This window comes from Neopelma chrysocephalum, unplaced genomic scaffold, assembly GCF_003984885.1.
Source record: "Neopelma chrysocephalum unplaced genomic scaffold, ASM398488v2 Primary Assembly neopelma1_81, whole genome shotgun sequence".
Taxonomy (NCBI): Eukaryota; Metazoa; Chordata; class Aves; order Passeriformes; family Pipridae; genus Neopelma; species Neopelma chrysocephalum.
This window is the reverse complement of record NW_020897743.1, coordinates 196,022-216,300: the sequence shown is the minus strand read 5'-3', so window position 1 is coordinate 216,300 and position 20,279 is coordinate 196,022. Positions and strand designations below refer to the sequence as shown.

General features: G+C 43.6%; 1 long non-coding RNA gene across 1 annotated transcript; it reads left to right on the top strand.

Moving 5' to 3' along the window:
- Positions 1 to 546: 546 nt before the first annotated feature.
- On the top strand, positions 547 to 7,658 carry LOC113971077. The gene is made up of 3 exons (XR_003535431.1): positions 547 to 644; positions 4,105 to 4,142; positions 6,621 to 7,658. It is a non-coding gene; the product is annotated as an uncharacterized LOC113971077 (long non-coding RNA).
- Positions 7,659 to 20,279: the final 12,621 nt, after the last annotated feature.

The following is a 20,279-nucleotide window of genomic DNA, read 5'->3' as shown; positions in this document are numbered from 1 at the left end:
AACAATCTGCTTGTCAGTCTTGCAAAATATTAACATGCTCAATTATCAGAGGTGTTAGTCAACTGTTAAATCTGAGGATAGAGCAGTCCAAAGGCCAGGGATGGGCAGGCCCATCTTCCCTTCCTGCTGCAAAGCCTCTGCTAAGGTTCAGGAGCTGCTCCTTCTCTGCCTGAGGGAAGAGTTTCTTCAGGGTTAACAGTATTTTTTGGGAAATTCCGTCTCTTTCTATGAGTAAAATGGAAAGCAGGGCACGAGTGTTTTTGCTGGATTCCCTTGGGTGCAACCTGAACTTCTGGTCATGGGAACGGGGTGTGCCCGGTGCTCCCCAAATCGGTCTCTTTGAACAGGCAGAAAACAAATCCTGTGCTTTAACAAAGCCCCCAAGTCTGGGAGGAAAAGCCAGATCACCTTCACTGAAGAGCATTTTATAGCTGGTAACTCAGGTGTCTCCTAATAGACAGCTCAAAAATTCATTTCCTCTGAAAGACCCTTTGGGAAAACCATCCCACTTGAGCTTGATTTTCTCTGTCTTCCTGTGCTTTTTCCCCTCAGATCTGTGACCTGGTGCTGGGATTTGGACCTGTTGCATCCCTCAGACAGGTAACAGTCTCTAAAGTTGGAGAGAAATTCACAGTGCAGTAAAGGTGGGTTATTCATTCTCCCTCTTCACCCCAAAAATATGAATTTTAAGATCATTTTACTGGCAATAATGGAGGGAATCCATTTAATTTAAGTTACAAGGCCTCTCAAAAATTCCTATGAATTCCTGTGACTATAATAAGTCCTCCTATAATAACATCTCTGGTTAAAGAAGCACTGACCACTGGTTTAGAAATCTCTGAGACACCTCCCACCCACTCATGTTGGCAAGTTTTTTATAGAGGAGGCATCGATCAATTATTTCATCTAATTGTTTGTGTGGAATTTAAAAAGAAATGTGTATTTTTAAGCTCACTACTTTGCCTCAGGCAACGATGATGAGCATTAATCTGTCTCCTCATGCTGTAAATTATGATGGGCTACTGCAGATAAGGGTGTTGTGCTAAATATTAGAAACAGTCACCTGGAAACAAATAAAAGGGTGAGCAATAAGCACATGCAAATTTATCCCCCGTTTCAAACGTGCTGGTAAATGCTGACTTTCAGAGAGGGAATGTGGTGCAGGAGGAGGATGTTGGGCTTTGCAATTACAGTCCCAATCCATTCTCCAAAGATTAAAGTTTTACACAGTGGTTGTTCTGGGGAAATTCGCTGAATCCTAATATTTAAGATGAAAGCATAATGAAGGATGATTTTTTTTTTCTTTTTTAAAGAATTGTCTGATAGGCTTGATTTGCTGGTTCTCACTGAAGCAAAACTTCCCTCTGACTTCAATTATCAGTAAATTGTGTTGACCTCAATAAGGGTTTTTGCAGAACTGGACCCGTAGCATGAATAGGCTGTTCTGTGCAAAAAAAAGTGACTGCATGGAAATGGCATCTTCTTACTCATCAGTTCTGCTTCCCGAGGGCACATGAGCTGCTGCCTCTGCCTTTAATGACAAAAATGAGCTTTTGCTGCTCTTTCCTCCTGCGAGACCTTCAGAGCTGCTGGGACTGGGCTGAGAATTTGTGCAACAACGTGAGAATCTGGGTGAGAACCACCCTGTAGGGCAGTGGTGTCCCCCTGGTGCTCCACACCCAGAGGGGTGTGAGCCCCAAGGTTGTCCCCAAAAAGGCTGTGAGCCCCAAGGTTGTCCCCAAACCCCTTTCCCCCCCATCACAATAAATCAACCATCTTTTTCCCAGTGGGCTACTCCAGACTGAGAGCTTTAAACTCTCTCTGTTTGACATCCTCCTGATTTATTGCATTTGTAAAGGTGACCTTAAATATTTTAATGGTAATAATTCTTTCAAGGGCTTGAATCAGTAAATGTGCTGTGTTCATATTTTGGCATTATATACTGGAGGCAATTTAATCCATATAAGCAGTTTCAGTGATATTAACACTGTAGGCAAACTGATACTAAAGTTTAAATGTCAGAGAGAGTTTTCATATTACATCTAGTGCAAACAAAGCATTTTTTCTCCAACTACTGACGCATAAAATACCAGGAGATAGTAAAGACAGAGAGTGCCAATGAATCTGAAATAAACAGGAGGTGAAATTTATAGTATTTTCAAATATGTGCCCTATCCAAGGACTGCTGCAGCTGCACAGATCTATAAAATTAGAGATAAGAGGAAAACCTTGTAGTGCTCCACAATAAATGCACCTCCACCAGGGTATCTATCTGGATTTCTGTAACTCCTTGGAGATTTACTGTTTCCCCTTGGATTTATTACCCACTGTGCATACCATGGATGGTATCTCACATTCCCTCCATTGGCCTGTTCATTATTTAATGACAGGTCCCAGTTATAATCCCTGTGCAGGGAGGTGCCATCACGTGGCCACCCCTTGTAGGAGCAGAGAAGCTCTGGGATGATCCCACCAATATTTGTCCAGCGATGCTCTGGGAGCTGTGGATTCAGGCAGGTTTCCATCCTCTGACCCCAAAGCTCTGGGTGCCTTCTCACACTCCATGGCCAGCCAAGACTTTGCCTTACTGGGGAAAAAAGAGCAAGGATTAGGTAAAAGGATGAGTCTTTTATGGTTTCCAGCTTGCAGTGTTGGATAAATGATGGGATGATGATGGATTGGGTGGGATAAATGATGCCTGAGGCTCTCCAGAGCCACTGGTCCTGGGAAGGTGCACCTGAGCCCACCAGGAGCTCAGTGGCACCAGCTCATAAAACCTGTGCCATATGGTCAGAAGGTTTATTGCCCATGTGCTGCTGCAACCCCATAAAGCACCAGGGATAACGTGTGTTTGTTTGGGTGTTTTCCTGTTAAGTAACCTGAGCTGCTCTGAAATGTCCTGCTGGCATCACTGGGCAAGAAAAGGGGCAATTGCAGGGAGCAACTCACTAAAAGTAAGTAAAGCAAGCCATGAATGATGTGTAGGAAGTCACAGGAGGAGGAAGCACAAGTGCTGTCATGGGGGAAGGGAATGACCACCAAGAAACAAAATTTATGAGCTAATGATGCTCCTTTTCCTAAGGATTTTGTCCTTGTTTTAAACCCTCTGAAGCTGTGGTGACCATGGCTCCTGGGTATGTCCATCACTGTCACTTAGGTACATGGGACTGGGGTAGTGGAATTGGCAGTGACCCTTTATCCCAAGGAATTTTGGTGGTGCCTCAGGCAATTTTAGACAAATTCTGCTCCTGGGGTGGTAAGAAAGGTCCTCAGTCTTCATCCCTCCCTGGCTCCCAGAGCTCCAAAACTAAGCCCTGCTAGACCTTGATGAGATGTCCCAGACCAAACCAAGAAGAGCTCAAGACCCCATGGGAGGAAGGGACAGCCTCTGTCAGGAGCAGTTTCTTTAATTATTCACAGAACTCCCCCACAAATAACATCTTCCCAGCAGTGTCTTTGCATCAAGGTGAACTTTTTGTGTTCCAGGCTGAAGGAATCAGCTGGAATGGTGCTTCTTCCTTTGGGAGCCTTTTTGGCCACGACCTGAGCACAACCTGCAAACTCTAAAACCTCTAAAACTGAGGAGAAAATGAACGTGCTCAAAATCTCGTTGCGAATTTCAATCTTCCGCTGAAACAGAGCCAAGATCATTAATTCATATTCAGATCTCTAATCAATATTTCGAGAAAATCAAAGTGTAAAGCTCAACCTGTATAATGGTGTTTCTGTCTTCATCCTGATTGCACTTAATTTCATCAGGGTCACACTGAAGAGCTCAGACTTGTTTAATTCTAAACTCCAATGACAGTCAGAGGAACGTTTTTAGCCGTGGCTCTGCGGGATTTTTTTTAGTCAAAAGCAATTAAAAGGCTTTCTTTGGCCTCCTTAATTTGGCAAACTAAATAAGGTGTTCTCGTGGCTTGTTTCTCCACAGAAGATTCTATCATCGTGTTTAAAACCATTTATAGAATGACTTGTGAGAACTGCTGCCACCTCGATAGATGATACACCAATAAATTAAAGGCACATAAAATGATGGATTCTGATAGAATTAAGAGGATATAAATTAATTGGAGACTTTATTGCTGTTTCTGTTTTGAACAGGGTACTATGGCAGTACATTCTGGCAACAGGTTGGAAAGGTAAATTAATCTTTATGCATCATCATCAAGCAGTGTAAACATGGGTAAACTTAATTAGGACATAATAGGTTGGTAAGTGTCTGCCCCTCAGAGGTGAGATTGCTCTCTGGCAGGTGATCACAGCCCAGAGGACTATCAGGCAGGGTCTTCTTTCAAACACTGGTAGTATCTTTGCAAGCCTCTGACAACAAATCCTATGGAAAAACCATGCCAGATGCAGCTTTCCACAGTCCCAGGGACAAACACAAATGAAACATGGCCTGAGACTGTACTACTTTGGCAGTAAAAACTCTTGTTTTACTGCAAAACCACAATAGGAGTCATTCAAACCTCCACCCGGGAGCAGGATGGAGGTGCTGGGCACCCCCAGTTCATCTTCCCACACCTATGGGTGCCCTTGGGTGGGCTGGGAGGGAAAGCCAGGGAGAGGGGAACTGGGCTGAAGTACTTGTGTAAAAAGAGCAAAAATCTTACTTGACATATTGTCCTTTAGAAATTATAACACATGAAGGAGAGAAATGCAATACAGCATCTCTTTTCCACTTCTATTTCTGATACTAGTTTTTGTCATTAGCAGCTCCATTCCTGTGGTTTTATGAACCCATTGAAACCTTACCTCTCTTTTCATGGCAGCATTTGAATTTATACTTACATATATAAGCATATATTTATCCTTACTAGACATGATCTTGCTTCTTTAATGGCCAAAGTTCACTAAAGGAACACAAGACAATAATTTCTATTTTAAAAACAGCTGCAAAATGTAGTTCAGAAATCTCAGATTACAGGGGGTTTTTTTGTAGAAATTTTGGGGAACTGATTCTGAGAAGAGAATGTGTTTTATTGAATAGTTTCAGTCAGTCTAGATTTGATGTCTGGGCAGAAGAAAATTCAGGCCAGAAAGTAAGTTTTAGTTTTGGGGCAATTTTAGTTTAGTCTGCTTTAAAACTCATATTGTAGTGTGTGTTCGGTGTGTCAACACCACGATGGTGACAGGGGTATGAACTGGTCAGATGTGGAGTGGCAGATCTTTTTCACACTGTCAAGCACCACAAGGTGTCTTAATAACTGGCAATCAAACAGCAGCATGATCTTGAAACCCTTGCTACTTCAAGGCACTTTTTGCAGTTCAACATACTTGTCTTTATTTCCTGATAATTGTGCTCAGAGTTTGCTGCTGCTCAATTGCCTCAGGAATCAGGATATGCTTTGAGAGCAGGGGGAGGATTCCCCTGCCAGCACAACTCTGCAGAGCAGAAAACATCTCTCATTATGGAAATTATCATAGATGTTGTATGAAAAGGGGGGAAAAAATCATTCTAGAGCCATGGCAAAAGTCCACTGCAGAGCACCAAGGAGGCCACTTGAACCCATCCTGATGATCAGAATAAAACAGAAGGGAATACACAAAATGTTAAGTTCCCAACTTTATTTGGTCATTAGCGTCCTTGCAGAGGGGTTCTGTGTGCTTTAACTTCTATTTCAATTCTTCAATTCACTTTTTAATTCCCTCTTTGCTCATTTATTACGTCTTTTGCTCATTGTTTCCACCACCTAAAACTAAACCAGTTTAATCCACCTATACCTCAGAGTCAGATTCCATCCCTGCATCTTGCTTTTGCATTTCCTCTCTTTGATAATAGCTTTTGCTACCAGGCCAGTTTAAATTCTTAATTTTGTCTAATTCCTCTAAATGCACAATGATTCTTCCACTGGAAAGGAAAGAGAGGAGCTCAGAATGATCCATATGTTGAAGTACTGTATTTTCATCGTTTAAATGATGAACTTCCCATCAAATATCCACAAATGTACATTCATGACTCCCATCCAATGATCTATTGGCCAGAGGCACATACATTGTTTTAATTTATTTTGGAGGAAAGGTGCTTTCCTGCCGAGTTTGGATAAGCTTTCTCTGTACCAAACAGATGTTCAATAAAAGAGACTTTACTGAATATGACATATAAACACAGGGAAAGAGAAGGAAGGGAGGAAGGAAAACTACAGGCTGTGTGGATTCCTGGTTCATCAAACAACAGGCCACAGTTTTAATCAGGGCCCTGATGTCTTGGAAGAAGGTAATGTTGGCACGTTGCTTGTGGTGGAATTCACTTTGGTGAACCCACTGAGAGATCACAAAGCCTCCCAGTCCTCTGATGGATGTAAACAGTTCCTCCCATCACAGAAAAGACACCTGGAAAATTCTAATTGCGTGGTCTGGGAGAATTACAGGGGTTGGTTTGGAGGTGGCACGTGAGGGTTTCTTCCCCACCACCAAGTTTTGCTTTAGGAAGAAAAAAGTGTTTCTTTAAACACCCAAGTCTTGCATCTATTCAGGCTCTTCCTATTTGGAGAGAGGTGCTATTTAAGGAGGCATTGAGGAGCACAAAGCCAGCCTGATTCATCGGGAGATCAAAGAGGGAATGCTGCCTTTGAGATAAAGATGGCTCTGCTTTGAAAGGCTTCTCCTTTGTTCAGGAGCTGCCACGGGATGTCCACCCACCCTGAGTGGGAACCTCCTCCTGAGGGACACACAGGGGGAAAAAAGCAGCTCCTCTGCCTGCTCCAGGTGAGCTGAAACTCGGGGGTGAAGTGGAAATTTTGGATGTTTCCATCAAAGTGAGACTTCGTGCCCGACCTTCTCCAGACCTTCCCGGCTTCCCGGCCAGATCCCAGCAGGGCAGCACAACGGGGTCCACGATGTGCTCCCACCTCTTGGCAGATAATCAGACTCAAAGCTGCATCTTTTCAATTTTAAGACCCCACTGAAAACCTTCTTATTTGCAAGATGTGAATCCCAGTGGTGATTTTCTAAGGAAGGTGAATTAACCTTTTCCACCCACTGTCCTTGCCCAGGGACAGCTCGTCACCAGTTTCCCTCACTCTACCTTCCAGCACTGATGTGTCAACGTGGGGAAAACTTGGAGTATTTCAATACTTCTGTGATCATTTTGTTAAAATCTGATGATATTGAAGGCAATGGGGAAGCAATAATGTGCCTGTCATAATAAATTATTTTATATCCCAGTCCTCAGTGTGAGCCACCAACCACTCAGAACCAAGTGTGAATAAACAGGAGTTTCCAGTGTGACCCTGTGTAGATTTACTGAATTGTTACTGTGTGTAAGCATCTACAAGCAGGAGCACCAACTCTCCAACGCCAGTTGATGAATTCAAACATGAACTGAAGTTTTAAAAACACTGAAGCCTGGGTAGTGTTTTTAACAAGATGGATTGGCAGTTTTAATAATTCCCAGATCCCAAACACATATGAAAAGAGCCCTTGATGAGAAAGGTCTGATTACAAATAACCTGCAGAGAGATGAAAGTTCGTTTTTAATATCTGGTTTTTTAAGTCTGCTTTAGACTTTCAAGAGGCTTCAAAAGAAGGCAAAGACTAGAAAACAGTTTGATTTAATACTGTTAGATGTGTGAAATAAAATGCTGGACAATAAGAGATGTAAAACAAGCAACAAGTGCAAATGACTTAAATCAAATTAAAGAGCTAATTGAAAAGAATGGAATTAAAACCTTTTTTGGTTGTTTTTATTCATCTGGTTTTCAGCACTGTTTGCAACAGCATTTTTTTTTTTATCTTCTTTACTTTGAAGAACAAACTTTCTCCGCCATGAAAGACAATGATTTTAATCAGGATCTGAAATGTCATTCCATGGGCTGGAGATGGTAAATGCCAGGCAGGAAGAGAAGCACCATCAACCCAAACCAGCAGGGCAACCCCAGAGCTGTGTGGCCTTTGTCTGTGGAGCTTTCTGATACAACACCACGATACTGAGGTGCTTTAGCTCCCTTTATACTGATCCCCAGCAACACATCTTTGCTTTCATTCTCTATATAAAGGAGTTCTCTTTTTCTCTGCTGTGGCCCACTCACAGCTCCAACTGAGCCATTCTCTGACTCCAGGGAGTAGCCACGAGGTATCCGCTGGTATCATGTTGTTCTGAGGAGAGTTTTTGTCTAGATCACCCAACATGGAGTCAGCTTTTTGTTTTGTTTTGTTTTTTAAATGGACTTCAGGGCGTCTTTAAGCAACTGAAGAGAAATGGGCTTGGCATTGGATTATTTAGGTGGGTTTTTTTACCTGATGTCAAAGGAACGACTCCTCTGCAGTGGGATTGGTGTGACTGCAGACCTGCCTGTGCTGCAGGGTGTGGGAGACCAGGTGTCCCAGCAGAAACATGAGTGTCCCTATGACTCTTCACCATCCCACTTCTGTCCCCCTGCTCAGTGCCATTGCAGTGCCAGGTTTTCTCCTGGCTCTCCTCTGTCCGTTCCCAAGCCTTGTCCTCGTCCTCCAGCTGGTTTTGAGCTGCAGGGCAGGGATGGCTCAGCATTTGCCCACAGGGGTTGTGAATGCCAGAAGCCTTCAGTGCTTAAAAAATCCTCTAGAGTAGAATTGATGATTTTAAGGGTCTTGTCCAAATGAAAGGATGATTCTCTGACTGCAAAGTGCACCTGCAGGGGGATGTTACCTACAGACCTTGGATGAGGCCTGGCTTTGCAGGGCAAAATTCAGCCTGAGCCCACCAACCTGTTAAAAGCATTTCGTACAGAAAATTCCAGCATAAATCCCTGTCATCAGTGGTCAGAAAGTTCCCTCGTCTTTTTTGGACTGGAAGCTCACAGAAATAACTTCTCTATGGGCTTCAAAGATGGGCAGCACGGCAGGTTCAGCTGCTTTAGAGGTTATTTTTGCTTTATTCCAACCTGCACACAAGCAAACCAGGCTGGGAGCAACCTGGTCTAGTGGAAGGTGTCCCTGCTTACGGCAGGAGGTGGAATGAGATGATATTTAAGGTCCCTTCCAACCTAAACCACTGCAGGATTCTGTGATTAACTGTGCTGCCTTTCTCATGGGCAGCTTAATTTTAAGTCTTCCAGAAAAACAAGGGAAAAACCAACTGAGACAACATGAGGACAATTCCCCTGCTTGTGGGAATGGTATTTTTAAATGGAATTATTCCCCCTATGTGCTGCTATGCTGCCTCCTCATTAGAGGGAGAGGAGAAGTGGGTGTGCTCAGTGCTGAGCTCTCATGGCATGTGTAAAGAAATCACTCCTGGTGCTAAAAACCAAACTGACACTGCCCCTCAAGTTTGGTGAAATATCCAATCACTCTCAGTGGGCTTTTGAGGGAAAAGGAATAAATAAAATAACACACACACACACACCAAGAAAAAAAAAAAGAAAAGAAAAAGAAAAGGGGGAAAAAAAGAAGAGAGAAAACCCACCAACCCCAGTGTGTTCCCATAATGAAGGGTCTAAAAATGCCCCACTCATTGATGCAAAATTACAGTTATTGTTTATCCTCCTTCTACTTCACACAGCTTTATACAATACACACCACGAAAATACAAGCAAACAACCGACACATTAGTTAAGAGACCTTCCATTTTACTTTGGCAGTTCACGATAATGGAATTTAATTGTGGAAAAAGCTGAATAATTTTAGCTGAATGTCATTTGGTTCATTCAAACTGGGAATCAGGGACATTTTTAACAAAGGTTTTCAAACTTCTTTTGAAATCAGGAAGCTGCTGTGCACAGATAAGGGGAGAGGTTTGAGGATTCTCTATCAGAAATTTCAAGGTTTTTTCCATCTGCTTTTTCACATTAACTGGTAATTATCCAGAAAGGCACATAATAGTGCAGAAATGACAGAAGCTGACAAAGGTTTTCCTAAGATATGTAAATTGTCAGTGATAGGCAAGGTGCAACAGAAAGCCTTTCTACAGCACAATTATTTATGCCAGTTCCATTTGCTTTTAGGTAGCACTGATGGTTCTCCAGCACTGCCGCCTTTATCACAGGCCCTGCACATTCCTCACCACCAGCACACAAGGAAGTGGCAAAATCCGGGCTTGGAGCTTGGTGGTCTCCTCCAACACCTCTATTTTCCATTAAATGCACACACGGGGGCCTGTGGAGATATTTCTGAGGAGCCTCGTGTTTGTTATAACCTCCCCCTGCAGAAGTAAATAGGTGGGATCCTTCCCACTGGAACAGCTTCCATGTGTTAGTTCTGGGTGGTTTAGGAGTCCACCTTCCCCACAGCAGTGCTGTTTGAGGGAGGAGGTGTTAAAACACTCTGAGGTTCATTAGCCCTCTCTGCTAATTGCCTAATTTCAGCAAAGAGGTGAAGCCGTTGAAGATGCTCGGACAAATTCCCTTCCCCCAGCTCTCACTGCCCAGTGTGTCTCTTCCTGGGGGTGGAAAAGATTGGTGGTGGGACAACCACTCCATCTGCTTTTAAAAACTCAGTCTGGGAACACAGAGCCATGGAATAGCTTGAGTTGGAAGGGACTTTTTAAAGGTCATCTTGTCCAACTCCCCAGCAATGAGCAGGGATGGCCAAATTGGGTTATTCTTACTTTACATTCCTTGAGGGAGAGAAGATCCTCTCTCCCTAAATTGCCCAGGCAGCTCCAGGAATTATTACCCATAGGAGTGCATGACATGTCCCTGCAGGTCACCAGGGTGGGCTCCAGGTCTTGAACAGGGTTTTACACAGATATTTTCAGTCTCTGCTGTACAGGCAGACAGATTGAGGTTGATAAATGCCTCCTTTCCATAGGAGAGGTCGGGTTGGCCTTCTGAGTCCTTCTGGGAAGTTAATTCATGTTTAAGTAAAGAGTGAGGGGCTGTGCAAGGGAGAAATTCCCGCCCGACCTCCCCCCCCCCCAATTCAGCTCATACAGGAATCACAGGTTTTAATTAACCTTTTTTGAGAATAGGACTTCATATGTAACTACATATGTAATGAGAGGTTACAAGATCTTTAATGGAGGGAAGGACTTTACCTGTCAGTCCCTGATGGAGTGGCACCAGAGGTATTATGGTGGGATAATTACTTTCCATCCCCACGTGGGTGATGTTAAGTTACCCTGATGGGAGGTGTTTCCATGTGTGTGTGGGGGGGTGGAATTAATTTCCTTTATGGTAATATTAACTTAATGGGTGCTGAGAGAAAGTAAACAAGATGCAACACAGCAGAGTTATGTAGAAAAAAACCCAAGATTGCATTTGAAAGTCAATGGGCTTTGCTATTATCTGTAAGGACCTTGTCTTCTATCTGGAGCTTTGTTTTCCCAAATCAAGGAGGTCAAACCCCTGTGAAAGGCTTTGGGGTGGATGGAGGGGAAGGATTTGTCCCACCAGATCCATTGAGGCTGCAGTTGCTGCCTGAGAAGGGTTTGTCCCTGCAGGAAGCAGCCCGGGGGGGTCACTTGTTTCCTTGATTTTATTTTATTTCATTTTTTTAAGATAGGTTTTCTTTCGGGTGCTTTTACGCCATAAAGAATCAACAAAGACTTTCAAGAACTGCTTTACTTGGTCAGAGTTTAACCTCATCAGGAGGTGAAGCTCAGGGGCTTTGGATGGAACACTCCAGCAGCTGATTTATGGGAACTTCAGCTCAAAAATGGCTCCTGTGCTTGTGTCCCTTTTGTCCCCATTCCTGTTAACTCCCAGGACTCCTTCCTTTCTCTCAGCAGCCCCTGGTAATGCTGGAGGGACAAAACCAGCAGCTCCAGCTGCTGACACTGGACTGTAGCTCCACTGACACTGGAAAAGCCAAAACATGAATCAAATACGTTTGTTTTTTTAAACAGAAGTTGATATATTATTAATTGCAAGAGGAGACCCCCAACTAAGCCCCAGGGGAAACTCCAGGACAAGCTGAGATGGGGGACCAGAGCCCAAGCCCAGCTGGAAATGCATTTTGGGAATATGCAGGTTAAATTAGGTGCCTGGGCCAGCAAAGTCCTGCTGGTATTTATACAGAGTATTTAGAAAAAATTGCCTGAGTGTTAATTATGTCCTTAAACTTTCTGGGTTTGTTTTGGTTTTACTTTTTTTAGGTTCTTTTTTTCCTAAATAAAGTTAAAATTAGATCAAAACTTACCAGGCCTGTGAAGATGATAGTAAGTGGTGTGTGCTCAGCAGAGCTGAGGACTTTGGAACAGTCATGCATAGACACTGTTAGAGCTGGCAAAAGGACTTTGGAAAGGCACTTAAGGACAGAAACCCTGAGGATGCTCAATAAATAATCCCAGGAATGATGCTGTGAATGTGACTTTGCCATTGTTACACGTTTCTGCTCCTCCTTGTAGTGACATTTTGGCCACTGTGGCACTACCAGGGACACTCCTGAGCAGAGAAGGTGCTGCCAGCCCCCAGCCCTGTGTCCTGCCCTGAAAATAGGTCCTGAAAGAAGTTTATAAGCCTCAAACTACCAGAAAAAGCCTGAAAATAAACCATAGAGGAGCATCTGCCTGGGTTTGCTGCCAGTCCAGAGCCTGGTCCCCCCCTCCATGAGCCAGTGAACAGGGAAAAACATCATCACAACTCCTGTGAAGAGTTGTACTTCCCCAGCAGAGCTTAAATTTTGGCCATTAAATCATTCCAGCAAGATACTCACCACCCATCTCCAGCCAGAGAATTATTTACTAAAGCTATTCAGCAAATAATTGGGAATAATGAATCCATCAAAGGAAATTGTGCAGTGAAAAAAGAAGTGAAATGCACTGGAGGAATTACTCACTTCAACTGATTCACTCAGCCCTGTGAGCAAAGAGTTGAAACAATGGAAGGAGAGAAGGAAAGAGAAAATAGTGATAATGCTTTAAAATGTGATGTTTTGATTGTCCAAAACCTTCCAGCTTCTGTGATGCCAGAGCTCCCCAGTGTCACACCCAGTGTTTCGGGGGCAAAGGGGTAGAAATCAGAGCAGGGAAATGTGAGAATCTAAAACCACAGAAATTACCAGAAAGAATCATCTTGATTATCTGTTATTGTTGTTTTGGGGTTTGTTTTTCTGTAGCCTCTTGTTAGACTTTGAAAGAAGAAAAGGGGAAAAAATATTAAACGCATTTCAGAGTAATTGAACTGTGTTCACATTAACTTACACTAAAATTATTTTTAATTAAATGAACTTCCCCTATTTGTAGCTGGAAGGTACTTGTGTGAGATAAAAACTCCATTCTAATAACGCTGAGACTCACCACCACTTAATTAGCATCACAACTCAAGGCAGGAGGACGAGCAGGGAGGTGGGTCTGTGCTGCTGGGTGGGATTTTGGGGAGGGAAGGTCCCTCCTCCAGCTGCCCCATTCCAGAGCCCACCCAGCACCTCCAGGGACACCGGGAGGGGAAATCACACCTCGTATTTGACACAGTTTGTGGCAAAAGCAATTATAATTAACATTATATTAAATATTAAGTCAAGATCATAAAATGTTGATTGGTACTGATTAGCTGTGTAATCCATAATTAGAAATCACTGCACCCTTCAGCAGGTACTGTAGTGCCTCACTCATGATTTCACTGCTAAATTAAGCCAGTGATTCAGCTTTTGCCCTGAGTTTTACTTTTGCATTTAATTTAGGGCAGAAGCACATTCAGGCAAAGAAAGGCACAAGATCTGTTCCCGCTGAGGCTGTTCCCAAACTCTCCATCCTGAGGGCTCCACATCCTTTACACACGCAGGGGAAGGCAGTGGCCAAATTGCCCTTGAGCATCCCCAGCCCTGCTTTGGTTGTGTCTAAAAGCCACAGGAGGAAGCACCGGAACAAACTGCCTGGGGAAGTGGTGGAGTGAGTGTTCCTGGAGGGATTTAAAGGATGTGTAGAGGAACAGACTGTGCCTGGGGAAATGGTGGAGTCACCATCCCTGGAGGGATTTAACAGCCGTGTGGATGTGGCACTTGGGGACATGGGTTAGTGGTGGCCTTGCAGTGCTGTCCTCAATCTCAGAGGCTTTTTCCAACCTTTATGATTCTATGACTGGATGATCCCATGAAAAATTCCTTGTGTATTTACTCACAAAAGCTTGAGGTGAGTCTATCCATGCCCTCCTGGCTGTGCCCAAGCCAAGCAGACAAACCATCATTAGGCAGCTCCAAGATAAGGATTTATTTCTGGCACAAAGTAGGACACCTCAGCAAGGAGGGATCAGGAGAAGATTCTTTATTCTGAATTGATTTTAGAAGACCAAACCCGCCTGTATATTGTTCATTAATGGGGTGGAAACATCAACCCTTTGGTCAAACAGCTCCAAGAGGTCGGTGGCTCTGGGCTGGAAAGCTGCTTCAGGAGGGGGGATTATTTAGGGTGACTATATATTGAATATGTGAAATTATTAAGGTTTGCTGCAGCAGCCCTGCTTTCCCCTAATTTTATGGGTCTATTTATCATGGATATCCATTTGTAATGGATAATGTCATCATTGCACACTGGGAAATGCTCAAGTTTTGTTAAAGTAAAGAACGAAATCCCCTCACCACCAGGTTTTATGTCTTTGCTGCTAATTTCGGTCGCTGAGACCCAGCTGTGATTTTCCACAGTATATCTGGATAAAAATAATAAAATCTGGGGGATGAAATTCCAAGCCTGTGGCAGCCTGGCTGTACCTCCTGGAACTCCAGCAGCCTCCTTGCAGCACTGCAGATGAGCTGGTCCAGAGGGACCTTCAGAAGCTGCGCTGGGCACCCGCTGGCAAACCCTGGGCTAGAGACAGAAAACACAGGCAGAATTTCTTCTTTTCCAAAGGCACTTTGGAGTCCTAGGGAAGAAATCTTTTCATCCCTGCTGTAACTGGAGCAGGCTGTGTTATCTTTTGCTCTGATTACCATTGCCTGGGAGAGGGGATGAGGTGCTGGGCAGAGCCCGACGCTCCCAATCAATTAAATCAATGAGGCCGTGACGCTCCGCAGATTCTCCCTAACCAAGGGTTTGACCTGAAAGGCAGCACACACAGCGTTGGGAGGGCACATGGAATCACAGATAACGTGGCTGCTGGGTAGGCTGAGGAAAACAGGGAAGCTGTGCTGAGAGGATCCACATTTCCCTGCGATGGGCATTGTGGGATGCGGCCCTGGAGCGGGTCAGGGAGGCACTGCACCCTGTGATGCTCACACACTTTTAATTATTCTTATAATTATATTAAAGGCTGTATTTATATGGAAATGATGGGTTTAAGATTGCATAGCTCACCTTCTTTTAAGACCTGCTTTTGGCTATTCCAGGGAAACCACTATGTTCTCCCCTACTGCCCTACCTGAGCTCCTTGAGCAGAGACCTTTACCTGTCCCACTACAAAGCATCTAAACCCCTCTCACTTCCTTCCCCTGGGCATCCAACAACCTGAAAAATGCTCCCAAACCTTGTGTATTCTTTGCTGTTGATAGTGGAGGGACTATCTCTGAGCAAGAAGCTAAATAAATACATTTAAAAATTGAAGCAGATTCCCACGTCATGACCAGTAAAAACAAGGTACTTCTACTCTTTCAGCACGTTGATTTGAAAAACAAATAGTAAAAAAAAAAAAAGCAGAATGTCCTCCCTGTATCTCACCCTTCCCTGGGCAGCAGTGAGTTGTTTCTCTGGGCACAGGGCGTAAAACTGCATTTACATCAGCCCTCATCTCCTGCCTGTGATGTACAGCAAATCCCTCCATCCAGCAGCCAGCCTTTGGCTCCTGGAATACTAAAAATGTCGATTTTTTTTTTCTTTTCTGCCTGCAGAACCAATGCATTAACTCAGAGAAGGGGCAGCAGAAGGAAAGCCTGGAGCCACTGCCCACCCTGCAACTGGAACAGGGTTTGAGCAGCAGAGATGCAAAAGAAAGAAAGGACACCTCTCCCAGATGGCTGCAAAGAGAAGGTCTCTGCAGTCACTCCTCAAACACTGACGATATTCTCATTTAAAAATATCCACTTAAAGGCAGGTTTAATCTCCAAATGGCATTTTCCACTTTAAAAAAAAAAAAAATCACACACACACACGAAAAAAACCTTCAAAAAAACTGTCTCCAGTTATTTCTCCTTCATTTTTTCCCCCCAATTAAATTAATTTAAAATGAGTGGAAAATACTTTATGCCCTAAGAGCCTGAAACCTCTGGTGTCAGCTGAAACTGGCACTTCTGCTCTCAGCTCCAGCCCTCGCTGCAGGCACCTCTGCTTTGAAGCCTTTGAAGTGTTTGTGGCACAGGAAGAGTCTCTCCTCAGAGAACACCCCTCATTTTATATATATTTAATGTGCAAAGTGTGTGTGAGTGTGTTTGTGTTCCTACAACGTGGATTTTCACCAGGCAGATGGGAAAATGGAGAAGAAATCTTGACTTGCAGAACAAAATTCAAGTAAAAATCACTGTCTTGTGGAGAGATCTTTGAGATCTTTCAGCCTTCATCCATGAGGTTATTTCAGCATCCTCCTGAGGATGCAGCTGAAATGATCTGCTGACCTTCAGAGGGACCAAAACAGTTCTTTTAGTGACTGTAGGACCTGCTCTCACCTCTCCCAGCATCAGGATTCCCTTTTAAAGGAATTTCCTTAGAGAAATGCCACCAAAGAACACCATGGAAATGCCACCATGGAAACACCAGGAGCAAAGTGGCTGAGGGTGCCTGTTCTGGCTGGGAGCTGCAGGGCAGCTGGAATAACCCCTCTGAGCTTATTTTGGGGATGTGAGGCAAGTGAAATGCAATAAATTTGATTAATGGTTGGATTTGGGGGTTAATTATTTGACTCACAAGGTAAAGACCTCGCTTGTGGAAACGAGGTGTGATGTGGGAGGCAGCACCTGAGGTGGGCTGATGCAAAGTCTCCACCTCAACATCCAGCAGGACCAATTTTGAGGGTGATTTGTCTAAATTGTTACATTTCCCTTCTTTTTTTGGCAGGGGAATATTTAGAATCGATGCCCCTATTTCAGAACGTATTTATTCACCGTGCCCTGCAATTATTCCAGCCTGTAACCAGTGAAGTTTATTCAGTAATAAAATCTTAAATCAGCCAGTTCAGCCAATGTTCTTTGAGCCCTGAATGCTTTGATGAACATCTTCTCCCCCTGACTGGTTTTTAAATAGAAGTAAACCTCCAAAATTTCTTACAACAGCTCAAATGGAAAAACAATCACATTCTGTGACTCTACAGAACTGTTTCTGAGGACATGTGATAGATTTTGCCATGGAAATGTCCCTGTCCCTGTCCTAGGGGTGGCTCTTTCTGCTCAGCATTTGTTGCTTCTTTTAATGTAAACACAGGGAAACACTGGATAATGGATAGGGAAAATAAATAGACAGGGAATATAGAATTAACCCTGTGTTTTTCACATGCTTGCCCTTCATGCCACTTTATTTTTAATTTTTCTGGCTTTTCTGAAGCCATCCTTGAGTCAGCCAAGGTCAGGTGAGACTTTTTCCTTCTCTGCTGATCCTGAACCTTATAAAGCTTCAACTTACTCTTCCATAACCAAATGTTTAGTACCTACCAGTTGGGTTAATTAAAGTGCATTTTTTACAGCTCTGATAATAATCACTACTACAGCACCACAGCAGTGGCTGTAGACTGTTTTTTCATTTGATATTTCTTTTTAACAGTGGTCACACTGTTTAACCCATTGGTTCTTTTAGGTTGAGCCAAAGGTTCTGATCCTACCTGGAAATATCAAGTTCCAAGAGATGAGAGCATCACATGCACTCATGACAATTCCCAAACTAAATGCAGCAGAGAATTTTGGATATAACTAAAGAATAGGTGATTTTTAATTTTTTTTTTTTAAGAGGAGGAGAAAATCTTAATAGGAAAAAAAATATGAGAAGAAAGAGAGAAGATCAGTGAATGTCCAGCATTGATTTAGGAACAGGCTCTGCCAAGCAGGGGAAAAAGGAGCCCTCCCCAACTCATTCAGTGTATGGTTATTAGTATTGATATAGTATTTCCCTTGGCTCCCAAGAGAAAAATTGGGGAATGAATTAGGAGAAAAAATGATACATTTCTGTGAATAATTTTTTTCCGATTCAGACGGTTTTTTTAAGGAAACGGGAGGGGAAAAAAAGAAAATCTGCTTCTCAAATGTCAAGGACTTGAAAGACTAAAAATACATCACCGGAATAAATAAATTAACCCAGCCGACAGGACTGATGCTCTGCAGGCATCAGGGATTAAATAAATTCACTAAATTCAAAGTGGTATTGCAGATAAGAGCTCTTTGTGCTGCAGCATGTACAGCTTATTGATTGTAGGATTGAGGTGCTGTGCACTCTTGTAAAAGGGACTGGGGCTGATAGGGCTTCATCCTGCCCTAATGCACAGCCCGGTGCTCAGAGCGTGGGGCCAGCCCGGATTTCCTCATTTAGTTTAATTTGGTTTGGGTCTGGGTTTGCTGCACCCCACCTGTGCCTCTCCCTGGGCAGTGCCTGAGGGACGAGAGGCACTGCAGAAGGTGCTGACTTAGCAGGATGAGGGCAGGGGCAGGAATGCTCCTGGGAATCAGCCTGGGTTGTCTTCCATGGGGATGTAAAGCCTCGGCACCTCCTGTGTTGCGTGGGGGGGCTGCAAGGATGAGGAGTCCCAATCTTTTGGGGGAGATCCTTGTTCTGCAGACCCACCTTTTGTCCCATGAGCCCACCAAGGCAGCAGGAGTGTCTGTGACCAAGGTGAAAACACTACACCTGTCCAGAGAAGATGGATTTTTCTGGACAAAAAGAAAAAGTGGAAAGGTTTAAGTGCTGCTGGGTCAAAGCAATCCCAGAGGGGATTATATACATGGCTGGAACGAAGGTTGGTAAATTCCTGTCAACCTGTTTTCCATGGCAGGGGGTGTTTTCACCCTCTTGGTCAGATCTGAACTGCCAAAGTCACTCCACACTAATACAGAAGGACATTTCTTTCCTCCTTTGGAAGCTCTTCTGCCTCTGGTTCTTAGCTCAGGTCCGTGCGGGTTTCTCTGAAGAGCCAACAGAGCTCTCCAAACACAGAATTTTATAATTTACCAAGAAAGGGAAAACGCTCCAGGCCTCTGGGGGTGTGAGCAAGCAGCTGGGCATGGCAGTGATGCTCTCATGGAGTGCTGGTCTCCTGGTCCAGGTCTCCTTGGGTCAGATGGTCCCAGGCACCAACACCTTCCCAGCCTCAGGGAGTCCTTGGGTGTCAGTTTTCTGGTAAAAGAACTGATCTGACCAACAGCAAAATTTTTATTACTGATCATTGTCTACCAGGTATGAGGGAAAATCTCCCTGCTATGAAAGAAGGAGCTACAGGGACTTGACTTTTGGGTAACCTCCTCAAATCCCTGTATCTCTCCCTCAGGTTTGGCAACTCTCCCAATATCCAACTTCACCAAAATCCAGCCTCTTAATCTCAAGACATATCATCTCTCCTACGTAACTCTGCCTCCTGAGCACGATCACAGGGCCTGCATTTCAACACCCAAGATTCATTAATATTTCCTGCAGAGTGTTCAGTAAGTAGCAAATAAAGCAGGAAGTGTCCCAGATGTTGGAAAGAAAAAATGGAATTATTCATTGCTTACTAACATCAAATGCTAATCTGAGAAAAGCATCCTTGAAGAAATCCTTGACTAAAATTCATCAGAGTGATGTGAAATCACTGTTTTAATTATGCATCTTTGAATGTATTTATTAGTCCCGGTTCTGATCTGACTTACAGATGTTTAACAGTGATAAGGGTCTGCTGCATCTTTGGAATTACTCGTGATTTATAATGACAAAACTTGGATCAGAATTAGGTCCTTGTCACTACTCTATAATATCCTTTCATCAAACTTCCTCACACGCAACAGATGAAAGCAAAAACGTGGTTTCTGCAATTTCAGGCCTCACCACTGAGCTCGTTAGGTTGGGGTTTGAAATTTCTCCTGCAGAAATGATGATTCTCGCACAAAATGTTGTCTGCTTGAGCTCTGCTCGTCACAAGAAACCTGAGAGCAAAGGGGACTCTTTATTCCACCAAAAAGGTGTGTTTGGTTAACCTTGTGCTGGCTACAAACGTGGAGTTTTAATAGAGGAGTCAATTCTTCAGTTATGCAGCTCAATAATATCATTCTCTCTTATTGTTGTGACTATTAGATGTATCTCTACATCTAACACTGGGAGATTTGCCAAACCTATGGGAAATAGAGGAATTTGATGGGGTTACCCAAAAGCTCAATACCAGATGATTACTGGGGAGACTGTGCTCAATACCTGAGATATTTAAAACAAAACACCCTCTGTTTAAGACTGATTCCAAGCCACCTGTGTTTCCAAAGAGTGATGGAGTTTTAAACTACTGCTGGTTCTAGAGCTGATCCAGAAAAAGCAGGTCTCCAGGGATGGT